Genomic DNA, 19,849 nt, shown 5'->3' on the forward strand with positions numbered 1-19,849 from the left:
ATTTATACTTATGTGTTTGTGTGTGTGCCTGTATGAGCGTGTGTGCACCACACCCACGAAGGTGACTATGGAGGCTAGTGGGCTAGAGGTTGTGACCCACCTGTGGTGGGATCTGGGGACTGAATTCAGGTCCTCTGAAAGTTTACTAATTTTATAAGCAACTCCTTCCTGAGCATTTCCACTTGACACGAGTGTGTGAACAAAGAAACACAAAAGGAAAGACCACTTTCACAGGCTGCAATATCCAACCAGCTCCCCAAATGTCCTCTGCCCTTAGATCTCTGCCAAGCTATTTATAACATTTTATGAAAGTTCCTAGGCTTTATCATTATTAATTTTCCTTTACTGGTTTAAATCCAGTAAGTGTTTAACCACATCGGACCTCGATTTCCAGTGTTGTCTTCATTTTGTTACACACATGAGGATTTCATTTCCGTGCATTTATTTTCCATTTCCACACTTATTTTTGTGAAATCATAGGGCCAAAATGCAATAAAAATTTCAAATAACTGCAGAAACATCTGTTGGCTGATAGTACCACTGTGCAATGTTCAAAACAGTCTTCAGCTGGGTAGCCAAGGTCTTAGCTTGTCGCATGGAACATGGGTGAGAGGTTTCAGTGTAAATGTGTGAGTGGATGAAATAAGCAGAAAAGCTCAGGTTAGGAACGTTGAAAAGGTGCAAGTAATTATGAGAAGTTGACTTCTCAAGGTGACTTTCAAGGCATTATGTCATGGCATATATTTTACTCCTTTACTTTGTTTCAGGACAGGGACTTACATATCCACACCTTCAGTGTGCTTAGTAGCTCTCGGTGCCCTTCAACTTCTGAGTCTCCTGCCTCTACCTCCCAAGAGCTGGAGCCACATGCATGTGTCACTATGCCTGGTTTGTAAAATAGTAGGGCGGGAAGGACACAGTGAGGACAGCCTGTGGTAACAGAGACCCACAGAAGGCTGGTTCCAGGCCCTGGGCTGGTCCCCTCTGATCATGAGCATCAAATAGGCCCTACAAAGATTTTCCTGTCTTTGTTCATGCCCTGAAAATGGACTAAGCAGCATCGATTAGGAAACAATTAATTTTTTTTCCTCCACCATTTTTTTGTAGCTCCTTTGATCCTGTCTTGAGTTCTTGGAATGTCTTTCGGGCTGCAATGGATGACCTCTGACAGAAAGGCAGCCTGGGTTCATTTTTCCCAGTGGTTTCTTCTTGTCGGCCCGAGAGAGGAATGAACATGCTGATGAATGGGAGCCCCTAGAAAGCTAAGTCTGCTTGATGCCCGAGAGGAAAGACTCACCAGAGTTGGTCCCCTACAGAGTGAACTGTAGCTAAACACTCATTACAAGTGGGAAAGGAGTAAATGCTCTATCGGGGATCAGTTGAAACAGGTTTGTGTAGATGGACAGAAGGGCTGGGGGCCTCCAGTCAGTATTCTTCAGAGCCACTGTCTGATATGGCATGGGCAAAGAGTACCACGGGCTCCAACTGGGAGGGGAAGATTTGTTTTCCTGTTTCAAGGACTTTAATTGGATATTCGGGTTCTACTGGCTTTTCTGGCAAATAAAGACCACTAAACTTAAAGCCATTTAGGAGCCGAGTGTGGGAAGATGACTTCATTGTTTATTTTTAAAGTTGCATTTTAGGGTATTTTTACTGCAAAATGCCATTTCCATAGGACTCATCCACACATGCACACAGCACCCTTGTTGAATTCTATCACTCTCTTATCTCCTCTACAGATCTCTTTCCAGACAGCTCCCCTCCCCCTTCCATGTCTTAAAGGAAGAAAGAAATACATCCTACATATGAGGGTTAGCATGTGGTCTATGCCTATTTAGGTCTGGCTTATTTCTCCTAACACGATATTTTCTGGCTCCATACATTTTTCTTTGAAAATGACAGTTTGGCTCTTCACAACTAAATGGAACCCCATCGGGCACACGTACCATGTTTCTTTACACACTGGTCTATTATGGACCGCTGCATTCTCCTCTATTTTGCTCAGGGATTTTGACTAGGATTGGTGAGGGAGTGAAGAATGGACAGACCTAAAGACACATAGACACAAGTACAGAAAAGTTGTGTGCACTCTGACAGAGTGGCACTAACTACTAAGCAACAACCAGGAACCTCAGCAAGTTTATTAGGCACAGCACAGGAGAGGGGCTAGCTAGTCCTGGTAGGAAGTGACTGTAGCTGACCAGTCTCAGGAAGCTGCTGATGCTGGGTTTTGTACACACAGGGTCAGTGATTCATAAATACTTTCTGAACCTGACTCAGGGAAGGAAGTGGGACGAGTTCCTAGTTTTCCATGGACCACAGGTCCTGGTCCTTGGCATGGCCAGCTCATGTCTAATACACATTCACTGAGGCTGAGTCTATAATAATAGCTACTGTGAACAGTGCCATAGTCAATGCAGCCATGTAAACATCTTTGTGGTCAGCTGACTTGGACTGTACTCAGGAGGGTACAGCTAGATCATATGGTAATTCTACTTTTAGTTCTCTGAGGAACCGCTACCCTGATTTCCACATCAGCAGTGTATATGGGTTCCTTTCTCCCTGCATCCTCATCATGTGCAGAAGACAGTTTTAGAAGCAATGAAAACCATGGAGTCAACTTGTTCTAATCAGGAACAAAAGGAAAAGGAGTTTCAGATGCTCACAATGTTTTCTTCTCCACCAGCAGCTTGGTGTGCTGTTCTTTCATCTTGATTTCTATCTCCCTTGTCTGTCATATACTCTGGGAAACATCTTGCAAGACTTGTCTCTGATGATATTTTATATGTATTTTTATTAAATAGTATTTTCAGTTGTGAGCCTGCATGAATTTATGTGCACCACATGTATGCAGATAGGTCCTCCCCATGTGGGGAGGCTGGAAGAGAGTATTTGATTCCCCGGAGCTACTGTGAGCCATCGAGCAGGCGCTGGGGACCAAACTTGGGTCCTGTGCTTTTAACCACTGAGCCATCTCTCAGCCCTATCCTTTGCATGTGCTTCTACAGTACTGTTACCACACTGTGTGGCTACTCAGCAGGTAAAAGAGCTTGCCACCAAGCCTGATGGCCTGAATTAGATCCCTGGAATCCACAAGGCAGGCAGTGAGAACCTGCTCCAGCTGAGTAGCCACGGGTGACAGACTGCAGGAGACCCTCTTCCTTGTTGTGGGTACCCAAATCTTCAGGCATCATTTAAAATGATGCAGTGTTTACCTAGAGCCTATTATGCACAACCTCCAGTGCACTTTAAACAAGCTCTGGACCACTTGTAATACCTGACACAAAGTAAATGCCATGGAAATAATTATTATGCTATACTGCTTAGGGAATACCTGGAAGAGAAAAATGTGTGAATGTGTTCAGTGAAGGCACACTTTCTCGATTCTTATTCTTTTAATTTTTAATTCCCTTGCTTCCCTGTGTGTGTGTGTGTTCATATGTGTGCATGTATGAATGTCTGAGGACCACTTTTTGGATTGGTTCTCCCTTTTCCATCATGTGGGTCCCAGAAGATCAAAGTCAGGCTATCAGGCTTAGCAGTAAGTGCCTTTACCCACTGAGCCAGATCTCAATTATTTTTGATACAGGTTTGTTTGTTTGTTTTTGATTTTCCTGTTTCTTTAGAACCCCCAGGAATGGAGGTCAGACTGTATGCTGACTTGTTAATGTTTCTTTATCTCTGATGTTTAGTATAACATGCTTGGCACATAGTAGGCCCTCAAATGATGTTTATTGCCAAAGCAGGTCTGGAAAAAAAAGAAAAAAAAAACAAAGAGGAGATTCTCTATGGTGAACAGTCTACTATGCCACCATCTTCCCAGAGGACTTGTTTGGCTGGAATTATTCACTTGCATACTTGCATTTCTCTGCTCTCCAAAGGACAGAGCTGTCTTTTTTCTGGGGGTCTGAATGAGGAAGGAAAAGTGAATTGGGACTAATATTTGTGGCAGGTATTCTTACATATGTAAGCTGGTATTATTAGTTCTTTGAGAGCTACATGAGGTTGACAGAAGGGCATCCTTCTGTGCTGAAGGACATGCTCAGAACTCCTGGAAGCCCAGGTCAACTCTCCATCATCCTGGTAACAACCTGCAGCTGTGGGTTCAGGTTCCGGGCATCACCCTATACTGATTCTAATCACTGTCGAGATTGCACATTGACTTCTCCACATAGAAGTCAACACAGAGTCACTCTGGAAGCAAACAATAGAATCTGCACCGCAATGGTTCCCAGAAGCCACTTCTCTCAGGCAAGAGTTTGTTTATAGAAGTTTCTACCAAAGTGTGGCATTTTAGAAACTGTCTTTGAACTCTGATGGTTATTGGTAGTTCCTTAACAGTTTCTTTAAAAACTTTTGTTCAGGGCTTAATTCTATTATTGAAGGCAATGGCAGGGCTCTTAATACAAGGGTTGGTTTGGAATACCTTATCTATAAAGTCCATTAAGTTTCAACTACGAAAAAAAAAATCACTAGAAAAGTCATTTTTTTACTGTAACATTGTATGTGACTTTTAAGGAAGAGAGTCTAGGAGTCTTTTTCTTAAGCCTCTGCTTGCTAGGCTTAAGGTGCTTGAGTGGGTGAGACAGCCAGCGTGAAAGCAACTCTGAGAGACCTACTCAGTGGGAGACTTGGAAGTTTCACATCACTTCCAAGTTGGAGATCCAGATTACATTAGATGTCACTGCACAGAAACCTTGAGACTCAGTCCTCCTCCTCTGGACCCACCCCCACGCCACTCCAGGTTACAGGACCCAGGGACAGCCTCTTACAACTGCCCATTTTTATTTCTCTCTTGTTGCTTACTATTGGAAAAAATTGTTACTTTTGTTATAAGTGCTGTCCAGATTATGGTGCTTAGATAGCAGTACAGGAGCCTCCGGAGCCAAGAGGAGGCTGCTTCTTAATTTCCATAGTTATAAGATTAGAACTATTGACAAGAGAAAAAGGGGGGAATGAAAGACCTAAAAAGTAATGCTAATGATGGACTAACCTGGAAACCAATATCTGTTCCTTGGAATTTGCTAGCTTCCTCTCACAAGGCCCTGAGATAAGAATTCACACTGCCCCTCCTTTCCTGTGAGTCAGCAGGTGGTAAATAGGGTCCTTAGGAAACAAAGAGATAGCTGCAACTCCGGTTTGCCCAGACAAAATTAATTAGCACACCCTGAGGCCCTAAGGTCTGCTGACCCTAATAGCAGACCATCCGGCCTCCAAGGGTCAGGTACTCAATGGACAGAGGGTCCCACCCCTTCCCTAAGCTTGTGGATTTGCCTTTAAAAACACCTGGGCCCAGGGGAGGGGGCTTCTCTCTAGCCTGTGTGCTGGAGGAGCCCGTTTGCGCAAACGTTTCCTGTTCATTAAAGCCTCTTGCGTGTTGCAGCAACTGGACTGGACATTGAGTTCTTGGGGTATCGACCGAACCTGGAAGACTCCTCATTCTGAGGGTCTTACATTTTCACAAAAAGAAATGGTTTTATTTTGAGTCACAGAATTCTAGGTCACTTGCCCACCGGCCATGAGCCTGTGAACCAATCATCAAGAGTAAACATTATCCACGATTTGATTTCCCCCTAAACCATGGAAGACTGTGGGAAGCTGTCTTTGCAGGACTGCAGTAGGAGGCAGTGGACTTGTTCAGTTCGTACTTGAGAGGGGAGTGTGGATTGAGAAAGGCTAGGTAAAGACATTAAGAGAAAGACAGACACAAAGGACAGTCAGGAGGGCAAATCCAGTCAATGCTGAATGCTCTTAGTTTATCCTTCAACATTCTTTTAAGTACCCAGCCAAAAGTGGGGGCAATGGCAGAAGACGTCTATTATCATGTATTAAGAGCAAACAGACTTACTTCCCTTAATCCTCCAGGTATTTGGTAGCCACACCTGTTATCTGGCCTTCAGGGTCAAGAGTAAACATACCTGAGCCCAAGTCTGTTGTTATTTAGCTAAGACACCTTCTACCAAGGCCTAAACATCCTGCCACAGCCAAGTGTTTAGACCTTTAGGTCTAAGGACAGTTTGAACTCTCTGATTTGAGGCGAGATGAAGTGGATCCATCTTTATGGACCCCAACAAGACTGGAACTACAGAGAGGAACTTCTGCTGCAAGATAGAACCTCCTAGAATCATTTGATAAGGTATTGTTTAATTTCTCTTCTTGGCATCTTAGCAGCCTGAGTAAGGTCTAAACAACTTCATATCCTGTATTAGTTACTTTTCTGTTGTGGGAAAATAACAGAAGGAAGTGTTTATTTCAGCTTACATCTCTTGAGGGAAAGAGTCCATGATGGGGAGGAAGATGGCAGTAGGAGCAGAAGGCTGACTGATCACATTTCAGTTGCACATAGGAAGCAGAGGGGTGGGAGAGAAGGGAGAAGGGAGAGAGGGAAGGAAAGAGAAAGAGGAAAAGGAGGGAGGAAGAGAGGCTTTAAACCCTGAAAACCCATCCTCAGGGATATACTTCCTCCATCAAGGCTGCACTGCCTAAAGGTTCTATAACTTCTCCAAACAGCACTACTCACTGGGATCAAGTGTTTTATTGTAAGAGCCTGTGGGGAACATTTATCATTCAAACCACCACAACATTTACCTGCTTAGGAAACCCAGGATCTAGTTAGCCAAAAGTCCATGATCAAAGGGAATGGCTCAGCTTGTTTCTGTGTGTGTGAGCCAGGTCATTTCCTCTCTAGTACACTCAACACATAGCTTTCACAGGGCAGCTCACACAGAGCTTCTCATGCCCGAAGCATTAAATGCTTAAATAACTCGGCAGTGAAGGAGTGGGCTTGCTTCTTGGCCTCCATCCAAGCTGTTGATTTGTGCACAAATTCGGAGATGGCTTTTCTGGAAGGCATCACTCCTGTCCATGGGGGAAGCTCTGAGATGCTCTCTGCTCAGAGTCAATGCATTTCATACCCAGTGCGGGGTTTTGTACTAAATGTCTCTCCTTGTTGTCAATATTCAGACAGACATATTCATGCTCTGCAGAAACTTCTCCAGGGAAGAGCATTCATTCGTCCCCGTGCTACCTCTCTTCCTCCATCAGCATTCATTTTCTGGGTAGGTCAGTTCTGTGACACATGAACAAAAAGATGACACTGATTGGAACTGGCACGTGGGCTATAGGATTCTTGAGTGGCAGGCCTTCAGGTTTTCATAGCATCAATCATGGTGTATAATTGATGATTTAGATGTTGTAGTCTCTGATTTGACTGAGAACTTCTGGAGAGCAAGAGTTATGCCTCCTCATTCCTTTCACATGATCGATACAAACCAATGTCCATATCCACAAACAACTCTCAACACATGGTGGGTGAAATGAGTTGTTTGAATTTGTGTCCTCCAAAGACCCTTGAGTCAAAGGCTTGGGTACCAGCCTGTGCTATTATGTGGAGGTAGAGGAACCTATGGGAAGTGGGAAGAGTTGAAGCCCGTGGGCCTCTTAAGGGAGATGTGGGGCTTCAGACACTTCCTCTTATGCTTCCTGGCTGCCAAGAGGTGAGCAGCTTCCTCCAATATGTTTCTACCATGCTGTGTTGTGCTGTCACAAGCCCCAAAGCAATGGAACCAACCGACCATTGCTGAAATCTCTGAAACCGTGGGCTCATATAAACCTTCCATCTTTATAAATTGATTGGGTATTTTGTCACAGTGATAGAAGACTATGTAATACAGCTGTTAATATCCCTACAATACATTGATCCTACCCTGACTTAGTGGTGAGTTGCAGCAGTGGAAGAGAATGTAGTGTGTTGAATGATGGCTTTCCAGCAGCAACAGCTACATCATAACTCCCCAAATTTCTGAACATGTAATCTTATGCAGGAAAAGGGATCTGACAGAAGTAGTCAATTTAAAGATTCCACAGTATAAGAGCTGGATTATCTGGGTCCTTAATTCAACAACAGATGTCCCTGAAGATACAGAATAGGTGAGTGCATAGAGAAGAAAAGATTGAGGTAGACCAGAAGTTCTCAACCTTTCTAGTGCCCTGATCCTTTAATACAGTTCTTTGTATTGTGGTGACCCCCAACCAAAAATTATTTTCATTGCTTCTTCATAATTGAAATTTTGCTAGTTATGAATTGTAGTGTAAATATCTGTGTTTTCAAGTATTCTTAAGCAACCCCTGTGAAAGGGTTGCGACCCACAGGTTGAGAACCACTGGGTTGGAGTGCCACAGACTCAAGCCAAGGAATGCCAGAAGCTACCTGACCTCAGGCAAGACAATGAAGGACTCTTCCCTATAGCCTCCCAAGGGAGTGTGGCCCTGTCCACACCTAGACTTCAGACTTGAAGATACTAGAGCTTCAAGAATCCAAGTTTTTATTGTTTTTAATCCCCAAGTTTATATTAATAAGTTACAGCAGTCATAGGAGATGAACATAGAACATAACTTGCTTTGAAGAAATCAATGGAAACCTGGCATGGTAGCTCACATCTTTAGTCCCAGAACTCCAGAGACAGAGGCAGGTGGATCTCTATGAGTTCAAGGGCAGCCTGCTCTACAGAGTGAGTTCTGGGCTACCCAGGACTATATAGGGAGAGTCTAACTCATTCTATTAAACAAATCCTTGAAACCCAACCACAGAACTTGACTTCTGATATCTGAGAGGCTAGCTGAAGAAACTCTGTTGGCAGAACACACCCGGGGAACACGGACTGTATTGATGAAAGGGGGTGGATCTTAGGCTACAGTGTCAAAGTAGTAGACACTTACAGTTCTCTGCAGTCGAGTGATTTAGACCTGCAACACATGCTTCAGGTTTTTCTGAGACAGGCCTCTGAAAATCCATCATTTGTCATTTCCAAGGGTCAAAGGAAAAAGGCTTTCTCCTCCTAAGCCAGGAATGGTCACCAAACGGGTTGGCCCAGCTGCTTCTGAAATGTTCTGTGTTGCCCCAGCCTGAGATCCTTCTGTCTCATAGGAACTCAGCCCATACATGGATGATAGGTTACCACAGTGACGGTTGCAGGGAGGACACAGCAGCCTGCCAAAGCCACTGTGCTACATCCCAATGCTTGTTCACAGAAAGACAGAGATCAGTACTCTTAGGTTGGACATGATCTGCACAGTAGCCTGGCTATGCTGAGATGCTCAGACCAGAAGGACACAGCAGGGCACATGTGACTCCAAGCTAGAGTCGCCCAAGCAAATCACACTCCAAGCCATGCAGAGGCAGTGTTTGCTGTTACCCAGCCTGTCTTTCCTGCTGTCATGGTGGAATTTCTCTGTCTTGTCTTTTGTACTCTTTAAGATAAGGCTGGTACTCTTCCTCCCTCCCCCCCACAAGGGACAAATGTCCAAATGTCATTATTTTTGTCTGTCCTTGAAAAGATTTTTTTTTAAATCAGACATGAAGTTTGGAGGCCACTTGTCCCTCTCATCTCTAAAAAAGGAAACAGGATGATGGTAATCAGGCACAAGGAGAGAAGGTAGACTTGCTGATGAGCAGGACATGATAAGCACTCCAAAGGGTCACACCAGCCTGAGGGGTGGGTGACAGAAAGCCATCCTCATTGAGTCACCAGTATGGATTAGGTACCCCTGCAGCTGACAAGTAGGAAAGAAAGGGAGAGAAGCTATGGTCTTACCTACGTTAACTTCCTAAGGAGGATGGAGGGAGCTAAGCGAATTTTAATTTAATCATCACACTGACAGCTGGCTGAATGAAATGGAAGGTATTTATGTAGCTTAAAATCCTTTTATAGCTCCCATCTATGCTTTTTTTTTTTTTCTGAGACAGTCTCTATATATATAGTTTAGGCAAGGCTGGAACTCATGATCCTGTCTTTTCCTAGGTACTGTGATTGCAGGTGTGTATTACTATGCCTAGTGATTCATTCATTCATTCATTTATTTATTTCTCCTTCTTCCCTCTCTAATTCCCCCCCTCCTTCCTCTGTACATAGTCATGCATGCATAAGTGTGTGTGCAAGCCAGAGGTCGACACTGGGTGTCAGTCCCTCAGTACCATGTGATTATGAAGCAGGACTCACAGATTCAACTAGACTGGCTGGCCAGTGAGCTCCAAGGATCTCCATCCCTGCTCTCCAGGGCAGGATCACAGGGATGTATTGACACACCTAGCTTTTTGTGTGGTTTCTGGAGGACCGAATTCAGTCCTCATCCTTGCATGGATATTACAGGCAGCCATCTCTCCAACTCCACCATTCACCTCTTCAACACCCATTTATTGAATGTCCACATTGTGCCATGCTACAATTATGCTTCCAGTATGTACCCTTCTCTCATAATACCTACGTGTGTCACATTGTGTTGTATCAGATATTATTGTATTTGGGGTAAGGTGGCATTTGGGTTTGAATGTAAAATGTCCCTCATGGGCTCATCATATCTTTGAATACCTGGTCCCCAGCTGTTGGCTTTATTTTGAAAGTTGTGGAACCTTCAGGAGCTGGTGTCTCCTCAGAGGAAGCGGATCACTGAGGGCAGGCCTTGGGGTTTATGGGTAGCTGCACACACCTGTCACATGGAGTCACCTGATGCCCTGCCTTCATCATGGATCACATTCCTTCTTAAACTGTGAGCCAAATTAAACCCTTCTGAATTTGTTTCTTGTTGGGCATTTGGTCACAGTAAGGAGAAAAGTAACTAATACAGAAGGATGTCAGCATTCATAATCCAGCCATCATCCATCCATCCATCCATCCATCCATCCATCCAATGCTCCTTCAAAATGTCTGTATTATGCCAGGTTAGAATCAGACAGGGCTTTCTTATGATTATACTCACTATGTGTTTTATCCTATTTTGCTTTTGGTTGCTATGATAACAACCATGACCAAAAGCAACGTGGGGAGGAGAGGGTTTATTTGATTTATGTACCCTGATCACAATCCATCTTCAATAGAGGCCAAGGTAGGAACTCGGGTAAAGCAGGAACTGAAGCAGAGGCCATGGAGGATGCTGCTTTCTGGTTTCCTCTCTACAGCTTGCTCAGCCTGCTTTCTTATACCATCCACATCTGCCTGCCCAGGGACAGCACTGACTAGTGGAGTGTATCAATTATTAATCAAGAAAATGGCCCGCAGCCTTGCCTACAGGCCATTGTGATGGAGGTACTTTCTCAATTGAGGTCTTATCAACGACTCTAGCTTGTGTCCAGTTGACAAAAAATAAGTCACTATATGTGTCCTGTCACATGCTGTGCTGTTATTTTGTCTGCTGTTGCCATTGGTTTAGGAGGGAGTATGGTAGAATTAGTTCACATCAGCTTTGGGTGCCACAGAGCAGGGTTTTCCTAGCAGGAAGAACTTACCACAGACAAAATCTGACCCATCTCATTAAGCAGATGCAGAGTCATAGGGTGACAAGAGCCCTTGAAAGTGAGCCAACAGAGGACAGAGAAGTGAAGTGACATCTGTGACATGGTTCAGCTAAGGTATGACACAGCTGGAATGCTGGTTCATGGCCCACACTCTACAAGCATGGTTCCCAAAGCCTCACATGCATAGCTCTGCAGCAAGACACATCTGGCCCTGGGATGTGGCTGGGCCACAGGGCATCCTGGTGCTTTACTCTCTCTGCCACTCTCTAGCTCTGCCCTGTAATCTGCATGCCAATGAACTCAGATAATGGTCATTCTGGCCTCCCTCCGCCCCTGCCTCCCTCCTGCCCTCTCTTTCATTCTGTAATGTTGTTTGGTTGGTTTTGGAGGTGGCATCTTGCTGTATAGCCTAGGCTAGCCTCAAATCCATTCAGTTTAGCTCCAAATTTAAGAGCCTCTACCTAAGCCTTCCTTGTTCTGAATTTTTCTTCTTTCTTTGTTCCTTCCTTCCTTCCTCCTTTCTCTCTTTCTCCCTTCCTTCCTTCCTCTCTTTCTGTTACATCAGCTTGTCAAGAGATATCTCTTTTCTTTGCCTAATGAAAGCCTGGCTTGGAGCCTGCTACATGCATGAGAACCATTTACCAAATCATAGCCTAATGCAAATCTCTAAATGAAAACTATAGTGCCTTATACAGGCTGGCCATGGTCAGCATCTCCACTGATTCCAGGTGACAGGAGGTAGGGCCATGCTGGGAGAACTGTAGGTACAAAGCCTGGGCATGCGGGTTTAGAATATGTCCACATTGGGCCTGGCAGAGGGGACCCAGGGTCCAGCACAAACCTGAGTCAATTGAGTTGTTTATCTACCTGTGACAGAAGAATACCATCACCCTATCCTTTTGCTTTGAGATATTGTCCTCCACCTGGAAGATCAACATCAGAGGGTTTTTGTGGGACCTTGGAGGACTTGACCCTCTCTGTGTCCCGGGTAGTGTGTGGGGACAGGGCACAGACAGGAAAGAAAGAAACCAGCCAGGCAATTGTCCTTTCTAAGTTTCTCTCTGCATTGCTCTGCTCTCTGAGAGCGTATTCTGAGACACAGAGGAGGTTCACACAGTCAGAGCACACTGTTTTCTCATTCAGCTTCGCTGCTGAGCCTATTTGCCAAGAATTTCCCAGAGGAGAGGACACGGCAGGATTGGTCTCAGGCTTTTCTCTTTCTGTTTCTTTCCTTTTCTTTCCCTTTTGAGACAGAGTCTCATGTAGCCCAGGCTGGCCTTGAACATCCGTTCTCATCAAGAATGGGCTTGAACTCTTAATCTGTCTTTATCTCCTGAGTGCTGTGTGTACTACCACACTCAGCTTGGTCCATCTTTTCCACTAGTGAGGGACAGACATTTTTCCTGCATGTCATTAGCTGGCTCGGAAAGTCCTGAGTTAAAATAAAAGTGAGGCTCTCACACCCTTTTTTTTAGTTTGAACACTAATTCATTGATCAGTGAATGAGTGGCCTTCAAAGGTTCCACTTCTCTGGGATGTTATTTCATCATCTCTTTCTAAAATCTAGCACCTCAGATCATGAGATTGTTGTTCACTGTCACTCAATATACATGTGGAGTACAAATTTACATGTTAGTGTGTGTGTGTGTGTGTGCTCCTGATGACACATTATTTGTAGCAGTGTTCCTGGAGAGGGGTTTCCTTGTGAAGGGACAAGGGTAATACATGGTAATATGTTATAGCTAAAGTGATATTTATCCCAGAGCCCTGTGACTGGTCCCAGGACTCGCTAGCCTTTCACAGATAAAGGAGCTCAGATGTCTGACTTCAGAGATGCCTTTAACTTTCCTTATATGACTGAAGATAGCCAAATGAAAATGTAAATATTAACTTCTAACATTGGAGTTAAGGATGACTGAGTCTATTCATTCTGCAGTGCAAACAGCTGATATCAGAACCTAACCCAAAGCAAAGCAGAGAGTGGTAAGATCTAGAAGATCAGTCCTGTGGCAGAAGGGATAAAGCCAAGGGGAGAACGTCGTTCCCTGGAATAAGTCCACCCTTTACTTTTCCTCACCAGAGGTCAATTAGAAGCCAGTGGAACAAGATCTCAGTTCAGGGACTGTCACGGACACCATTGTGACTCAGGGTAATTTTCAAGACCAGAGCACTACTGCAAGGTCAAATTCTAGAATGGTTCTAGCCTGTGGGTTGTGAACCCTTTGGTAAACTACTACCTCCAAAAACATGTACATTACATCAGCACAAATAACAGCTATGAAGTAGCAAAGAAAATAATTTTAAGGTGGGGAGGGGTCACCACAACGTGAAGAACTGTATTAAAGGGTTGTACATAGTATTAGGAAGGTTGAGAACCACTGATTTAGAAGGATTTTTATTAAGCTAAAATAAGTGGGTTTAAAAAACAAACAAACAAACAAAACCCTTCACCCATTGGAGTAGGGGAGGAAGCTATAAAACATATTTTACTATAGAACATGGGACATGTATACACCTCATGTAGACGATGCAAAGAAAAGAAAAACTTCAATTCTAAAAACCCATCTTCAGTTCTACCACCTTTAACAGCATAAAGTTCTTTCCATCGTGCAGCTTTAAAGACAGATTTCAAGGCAGCATCTATGCCAATCTACCCTAGGTAGAAGGCAAAAACCAGGAGCTGGCGATGTTCATTCTGTACCAGGTGTGGTTTACATGAGGGAGGGGGCTTGGGAGACTCGTCCCTCCCCCCATCATCTTAAAGCCTTAAAATATAGTTTACCTGAAGAGTCGGCTTGCCACAGCCAGCTCAGAGCTGGGTTTGGGGCCAGTTGCATACTGCTTAACAAAGATCCGAACAGCTGTGTGCATGCACGTGGTGTTGCTGCGGGTGCACGCGTGAGCACGTGTTTGAACCTGCATACAAACTGGGAATGGCGTGGGCTGTGCGAAGTGAAGCTCGCACTCCCGTCTCCATCTCTGACTTGCAAATGAAGCCTTTCTTCATAAACTAAATCAGGCTGTGAGAGCAGGATTCAGAAGAGCCCGGGGAGCTTTTCCCATAATGCCTGCTGGGCAACCCTACCCACACCACCCCCACCACCCAGCCCCGCACGCCTGAGAGAATCAAACCCGGCTGTGCCAACGGGGAAGCCCATCTCCAGGTGAGGCCAACAAGGATAATAAATGCCATTTGTTGGCACAGGTTCCAGGGGCAGAGCCGGCCACAGGAGTTGAGGTCCCCAGGACGTGAGGACCCCTTACAAAGCAGGCATTTATGAACTGGTTTGCCCTCCACTAATTAATTCCCCAGCCATTCACCAACAGTAACAATCCCTTCAATTAGAGGCTGGGCCCTGGAAAGCCCTGGTGTTTATTGGAACTGACATCTGCATGGCCAAGTGTGACTGTGCTAATACGCAAATGCACAAAGGGACCCGAAGTCCTCCCCCTCGCCCCCCCTAACTTTTAAGCAAGGATTTGGCTCTTTAAGGAGTTTTTAATTTGTGGGTTTGCACTTTGGTGGTTAGCTTGTCAGCACTTCCCATATGCTTCTCCTCCGTGGACTCTGATGTGCCCTGTTCTGGGTTCTGTCATGAGCTGTAGAAGGGACCCTCAGACACCCTAGGGACAGATCTCCTGGAACTAGAATTATAGACCCCTGTGAGATGCCATGTGGGTGCTGGGAACAAAATCTGAGTCCTCTGTAAGAGTAGAAAGTGCTTGGTGGCTGAGCCAGCTCTTCAGCCCTGGCTTTCTTTGCTGTATGTTTTTTTGATTGTTTTGTTTTTGTTTGTTTGTTTGGGTTTTCAGGAACGTATTTCATAATTACCCCACTGTAGACAGACACCAGGCTAGATGGTACTAAAATGATTAAGGGAGGGCACATACTCCTGACCACTGGGAAAGAGGATTAAACATAAGCAACTTCACAGATCACTGCAAGGCAGGATTAAGACAAGCTGGTACTAAGAAGGAGCCAGGGAAAGGCGGGCAGGGATGCAGGCAAGATGCTGGCAGCTGCCTGGCAAGCTTTGTGGAAGCTATGGTTTCCACAGGCATTCACGAGGAGTCCAGAAAGTGAGTCAGGACACAGAAGGGGACCAGGTCATCTGAGGGCATGTGCTCTAGGGTGAGTGAGGAGCCCATTGTGAGGCAGAGCATAGATTTGTACTGTATGAGTGGATAGAGCTGCTTGTTTAAGACTTGGCTGGCCAGGGCATTGAGTCTGCAGTAATCTAGGCAGATGGTGACCGATGGGAGATGGGAGTTACTTCAGGATAGGAGAAGCAGAGGTAAGATAATGGGATTAGCAAGGGAACTAGGTTACACAACTGAAGAAGACTCTGGAGTCTGCTCTGCCCTTGTAGGTTACTCTGTGGCTTGGTTTGAAGGCATCCCCCACAATTTTATGTGCTAGAAGCTTGGCCCTCTGTGTAACAGGATTGATGTAGAGGACCTTTAAGAGATAGGGCCTAGTGCACTTGTGCATACACACACACACACACACACACACACACACACACACACACACACCATACACAGGAAGATGAGATGCTATAAACAGAGTCAGTACAAACAGAGAAAAGGCATGCCCATTGAGGGCACTGAGGGACAGTGCAAGTGTCCCTTGCAGAGTCAACACTGACCCAGCGGTGGAGAGCAGGAGATGGTATAAGCGGCTCCCACAATTGCCAGCACGTACAGAGGGCTGAGATCTTTACAGGAAGTCAGTCACCTGATGATTGTGATGGACACCGAGCCCTGAACAGGGTTGTGGAAGTTTAGTTCCATAGCAGAATCTTTCATCCTAGCTCTTACAGAATAAGGGCCTTGTTATATTAGACAGGCTACAAAGCCTGTGTGTATGTTAAGGTCCTGTGTAACTCAGGGTGCATGTAAGCTAATACTGGCTGATCTAGAGAAAGGACCCTAGGTTCTGGAGACCTCAGCCTTATCCAATGCAGCGGGAACACCAGGCTGTGAGTCCCCTTGCCCATACACCCATCTTTCACTGTATCCTTCTAAGTGGCTTCCAGAACATCTATGTCCCAGATCCTCGTGAAGCCAGAGATCCCAACGTTTTTGGGTTCAATTCTGCTTCTTCCTGTTGTATCTTGCACTGCCCAACACCCCAGCCTGGCACTCATTCCCCCTTCTCTCCCTCTGGCTCTCATGTCATTAACAAAACTCCCCCGGACCCTTGCGGAGCCCCTACAGGGGAACTGTCCCAAGAGGGACCCAGTGGATTTAATAAGCCTCCCCTTAAATGGCCTCAATCCCTTCCAGTTGATTGGGGGAGAAAGCAGCTATGGACTGCAGGACAGTTCCTGTGCAGGAGTCAAAGGTGGAGGAATAAAGGAGTCTCCCAGATCCCGGGCCTCAGGGACCAAATTAAGAAAGCAGCACCACTTACTCAAAATCAGATGAATGTCAGTGGAATGTTTGTCAAACAAACTTGTCATTATTTGTCACAATTTGAGGACATATCCGTCAGTCGTCACACTGGAGCGTGTAACAGCTATTTATAGCTGCCAGCAGACAGTTTTAACTCATGCAGGGCCAAGGCTCCACGGCATAAACAGATTTATTTATAATGATTGCGTGGCTATAAATAGTTAGGTTTGGTGAGTGTCGAAGAACAGCTCTGGAATGTTCTGCCAATGCCAGTGGCAGGAGGGCTGACAGCAGGGAGATGACTCGTGTTTTTTCTTCTTCTTTGGATATTCCTTCTGTATGTCCTTGGTAAGGGTCCACCCCTTCCTCAGTGTCCCCTTTGGAAGGGGAGCGGGACTCCTCAGTGTTCCCAGGAGATGGTAGAAGTTACTCACTTAATTAACATCTGCCCCAAGATCCTCGCTTGAAAGGGAGCCCAGTCCTGGGCTTTGCCTCCTTTGTGCCTATTCATGGACAATGAACTAATTACAGACTCTTCTCTCCCGCAGGGTGGGGGGTGGGGGTTATCCTGTTATTCCAGAGAGCAGGCAACTCTCCAAAGGGTTGTTTATAGCTTCAGATTTAATTTGAACGACAGTGTCCTCTTTTCTAAAATAAGAGCTTATCAGAAATTTTCTAGTTTCTCATGTCGTCAGAACCCCAGCTAAGGAGAAAGGGGTGGGGGAGGGGGAGGGGGCAGAATGTGTATACATAAACTGTACTTGGAAAATACATAGGTACGGCGGTGTGAAACCTGATCATTATAGCATTTGGCGTAAGGACAGTAACCATCTACCAGCATCTACCCCTTAAGAATACATACCTGTTTATCATGTTGCGGCTTCTCCTTTTATACTTCTTCCCGATTCCAGCCTCCAAAGCTGCACACTCAGTTTTCATACCACTGGACTCAATCTTCTTTTGCATTTCTCTCTTTATTTTTTTCCAAAAAGAAAAGGTGTGTCCATGAAAAAAAATTTATTGGATCTTAATTTGCAAGATTAGTTCTGGCTCATTTTATTGCTGTAATTTAATACTCATAATGATTTTCTGACACATATGTTTTAGCAGCAAGATCTACTTCCTATTCATTTTTCATTTCGATACAGCTAAAGTAGATTAGGCTGGATGGCACACATCAGGGAGTGTGGCACCCCGGGAGAAACTGGCGTCAAACTCCTGCCGCCGCTCTAAACTGGCAGGGAGGCTCAGCTGGTCACTGGGGATGGGATGGCATGAGCAAGAAGTCCAACTTCAAGAGCTACTGCTTTGTTTTTCTGTTTCATTTCTGTCTTCGTCATCTACATCACTGTCATTATCAACACCAATACTGTAATTCTTTGTCTGGGGATGCCTGTGAGTTGGGCCCTATATAATCAAAAGCTACCTCAAACAGCTCTGCAGGTGATACAGGCTATGGGTACAAACTGACAGTCTGGTTCTCTGGATGTCAAAGTCAGTGTTAGGGCTGGTAGAAGTTACAACAGAGATGGATCCAGACAGTGTTTGCCTCTTCTCTGGAACCTTAATGCTACAGGACCCAGAGGGAGATTTGTTCATTCTGACGTGTGTGTGTGTGTGTGTGTGTGTGTGTGTGTGTGTGTCCCATTCAGAGAAAATGAAATTTCTGACTTGACTCTCACTGGTAATGCCCTTTTGTTTCTGCACAGACACCTGCTATATGGCAGGCTCTCTGGGTAAGTATTTGTAGAGAGTGAAGGCAGGTTTCCTCTCTTCTGGAATTTGACAGTCTCTGGGAACTGAAATTGTGAATTGGTAAGGCACAAATTAAATGCGTAACTCTATGGAAATGACTTAAATTGAAAATTAAGAAAGGGTTGGGGATCACAGAGCTCATCCTGAAGCATGGACCTGGGCCTCCTAATCAAATAGGCCTCAAGCTGGCTACAGGGTTCTGACAAGGATGCCCAAGGCCAATGTAGGAATTCCAAGGGCAAAATGTGAATTGAATTGGATAGCCAGGTGGGCAGTTCCACCAAGTGGAGTCCTCATTTGTTTTGGGAGGAACTTTTGCCATATGTACTGCTGAGACTTACCTAACCTGCTGTGAGCCAGCCTTGCGGGGAGCTCAAGGGGAGAGACTAGGCACAGCGAATGGGTGCCTTGTCAGCTCTCTCCTCCGTCCGCTTTGTGGAGGACTTCATTCTTAAGTTTTAAGATAATTTTCACTCTTTGTTTCTTTTGGCTTTTTTTTTGAGACTGTTTCTCTGTGTAGCTCTGGCTGTCTTGGAACTCATGCTGTAGACTAGGCTGGCCTTGAACTCATAGAGATCCACCTGCCTCTGCTTCCTGAGTGCTGGGATTAAAAGCATGCACCACCACTGTACAGCTCTCTCTCTCTCTCTCTCTCTCTCTCTCTCTCTCTCTCTCTCTCTCTCTCTCTCTCTGTATGCTAGTGGTGAGTGCTTTTTGTTTATTTCTGTTTCTAACAATTGCCCCCCCTGTCATCTGAGAAAGGTATGCTATGAAAACAGTGAGCCCTGGAGACACTCAGCTCTGCTTCCTCCTCTGTGGAGAAGGGAAACATCCTAAGCGTTCCCTCAAGAAGACCCTCAGGGGCTCACTGAGTAGGCCTCCTCCGACATTGTTGGATTTTCAAGAGACAGTGTTGGGAAAGAACTAGTGTTTCTTTCCTCACAGGGAAACAACAACAACAACAACAACAACAAAACAACTCATACTTGTTAAAATAGGCAGATGTGCCCTCATGAGAGTTCACCATGGTGACTCAAGGCAAAGGTTCTGGGGGCAGGCAAGAGTACGGCTCTGAAAGTCTTGATTCCTTCCTTCCTTCTTTCCTTCCTTCCTTTTTTTCCTTCCTTCCCTCCCTTCCTCCCTCCTTTCCCTTCCTCCTTCCCTCCCTCTCTCCTTCCCTTCCTCTCTCTTCTCTCTCCTTCCCTTCCTCCCTCCTTCCTTCCTCCCCTCCCTCTCTCCCTCTTTCCCTCCCTCCCTCCCTTTTGTTTTTTTCTTTCCTCTTCTCCTTTTGAGAGAAAACAGACAAGGATGTCGTGTGTGTGTCTTACTCACTCGCTTCATCTTATTTTTTGAGACAGGCTCTCACTGACTCTCCTAGATTGGCTGGCCACGAGGCCCCCAGGGATC

Source organism: Phodopus roborovskii, unplaced genomic scaffold (assembly GCF_943737965.1).
Source record: "Phodopus roborovskii unplaced genomic scaffold, PHOROB, whole genome shotgun sequence".
Lineage (NCBI taxonomy): Eukaryota > Metazoa > Chordata > Mammalia > Rodentia > Cricetidae > Phodopus > Phodopus roborovskii.